Genomic DNA, 2,513 nt, shown 5'->3' with positions numbered 1-2,513 from the left:
AAATGTAGCGAGTGCTTTGCTTGCCGTACCCTTGTGCTTCACCTGTGAGTCGAGCCCTTGACCCGGCGAGCTAGTCCAAGGGTCGTTACTGGTGCCGGAGGACTGAATGGGGGATTGGGAGAACTATGTATCTAAGGAGTAAGTAGAAGGGTTGTTAGAGAGACGTGAGGCGGGGGGTGAGGGAGGAGAAAGGAGGGGAAGAGGAAGGTGAGTTGAAGAGGCGAAGGCAGTCCACGCTGAGGAGGGGCGAGGTGAACATCGTCTGGTTCTTCGATTGCAGGTCAGTTTTCTTGTTTTTAGTGTTGTGAAATATTTGCACTTGGCTGAGTTATTGTTTTCGGTGAGCGGATTGTTGGTGACTAAAGCTTTTGTATCTTTGTGTATTAGAGTTGTCAGATGATTAGGAAACTATTTGTTGGGTTAGGCCTGATAGTCGTTGGCTTAAACTATTCGCTTGGTGAAAACATTCAGGAAGAATAAAGCGTTGGCGACCTGTGTTGAAGCTTTGGGAGCTTGGAAATAGTTGTTCAGTAGATAACTTGGTAATTATTTAACTATCAGACTGCCCTGGTATAGTTAAGACAAAAGGTAGGTCAGTTGCATATTTTACTGTTCCATGGACACCAACCATCATTTTGGTTGTTTTCACTTTATAAACTGCAGCTTGTCTTGATAGCCACATAGTCTTAATTTGGCGTAGTTTGAAGTTTAGTGCATGGATAAAGCGAATAAATACTCCAACGCAGATTATAATAACTACTCGTGACGAGTTAAAGTTGAACTACCTCATTATTCAAAGTTTCGGCGAGCCAATCTTTTACCAATATTGGGCACTAATAACGTTATGCGTTACTCTAATTCGGGTGGTTTATAGCAAAATTTTTAGCCCTATTACTACCCTTGTTTCAGGCGCGGTGGTGTTCGTTGTGGCCTCGTCTGGTGACTGCGCTGTCCGCTGTGTTCAGCTGTCCACGGTAATCCAAGTATACGTTTGCATTCGTGGAACTATATTGTCTGTAATACTCAATCTTTGTTTTGTAGATGCTGGTTTTGAACTTGAATTTGTGGGTCGAAAGGACCTTTTTTTTTTTTTATTTACTTGCTTTAATGTAAAACATTTAAGATGTTAGTGCAGGATAATAATGGATATTGTAATTCGTGTTTTCTCATACGGTTAAACTTTCTCGCTCTCTATTAACGTTGCAGGCGCCCGGCGTGACGTTGCTGCTTCCTGCCGTCGCCCTTCCTCCCTCGCAAACCACCGACGCACCATCGACGGATCCACGGCGGCCGGAAGTGTTGTTGTTGCACGGTTTTTGTCAGACTTAAGGGCTAGCAAGACGCTGGTTATTAAGCAGTTTTGTGTAAGAGTTCGTTGGACTCCTCACTTTTGATATTTTTAGTTTTTTTTTTTTTTTTTTTGCTTTTTCAAGTGCTGGCTGATGCAGGAGTTGTCTCCGGACGCTCAATGAGGTATTTTTATATAAAAAATAAAGCTAATTTTTGCGAAGTTTTATTCTCGTTGCATCCAACAGAAGACAACCGAAGTACAGAACGCAGCCAACCACTCCGCATCCTACTCGGTTGACAGCAAATATTTGAATAAAGTATAAGTTCTGTTGCTCCCTTTCTCTGCTACACAGGTGAAGGGACTTCATTCGGACGATGACCACCACTCACTCGACTTACTTGCACCACTTCCCCCTCACGTGCCCCTTAGTACTTACGGTCCAGGCTTCTTCCTCTCTCTACTAGTAACGTAACGCCATCCAGTACTTAGATGTTTGAATGGGCTGCTTAAATCACCCTGAGAAATAGAACGAGCAATACCGCATGTCGATTTGTGCTGAAAAGGATTTGTTCAAAGCAGCACCTTTCAGGCCAAGATGATCACCTTTCAGGCCAAGATGATCTACAAATAGGCAAGGGGGTAGAGAGGAGATATTTGTGAATAGCAGAATGTTGAATGCATAGGTCGTGAGAGAAGTGTTGTAGACCAGAAGCAAAGAGTAAAGGAAGATGAGTAGCACTTTAGTGGAAGACCAGAAGCAAAGAGTAAAAACTGGCTAGAGGGGAAAACTCTACTCGACCATGGATTCATTTCTGGAAGGCTCAGGAAGAACCTATTCATGAAAGCAATCAAGACTCACTACGAGGTTTTCGATAAGTGTATCGAGGCTAAACTAGCAGTGGAGCGGGGCCTGAAACCTCACAACGGTAAACGCCTGCAATATGGACTCCCTGGCTACTCTTGTACTTTCCCTTCCGGCTGATCCCTTATATTCCCACTTGTAAACACCACTAAAGTCCCAAAGATTCCTTCCTTACACCCATTTCGCCTCTTATACCCTTTTCCACTTCTTTCAGCCAGCCCTCCCCCTGACCGTCTGCCCTCACCCCTACTCCCCCAACAGTCTGCCCTCCCCCTCCTGCCTACCACCATTCACCCCTCCCCCTGACCGTCTGCCCTCACCCTTACTCCCCCAACAGTCTGCCCTCACTTCCTTCTCCCC

At 45.0% G+C, this 2,513-nt stretch overlaps 1 long non-coding RNA gene across 1 annotated transcript; it reads left to right on the top strand.

Annotated features, from left to right (window-relative positions):
• Positions 1–218: 218 nt before the first annotated feature.
• LOC126983851 (uncharacterized) lies at positions 219–1,504 on the top strand. The gene is made up of 3 exons (XR_007736269.1): positions 219–280; positions 910–974; positions 1,207–1,504. It is a non-coding gene; the product is annotated as an uncharacterized LOC126983851 (long non-coding RNA).
• Positions 1,505–2,513: the final 1,009 nt, after the last annotated feature.

Source organism: Eriocheir sinensis, chromosome 55 (assembly GCF_024679095.1).
Source record: "Eriocheir sinensis breed Jianghai 21 chromosome 55, ASM2467909v1, whole genome shotgun sequence".
Classification (NCBI taxonomy): Eukaryota; Metazoa; Arthropoda; class Malacostraca; order Decapoda; family Varunidae; genus Eriocheir; species Eriocheir sinensis.
Note: the sequence above shows the minus strand (reverse complement) of the source record. Positions and strands in the feature narration are given on the sequence as shown.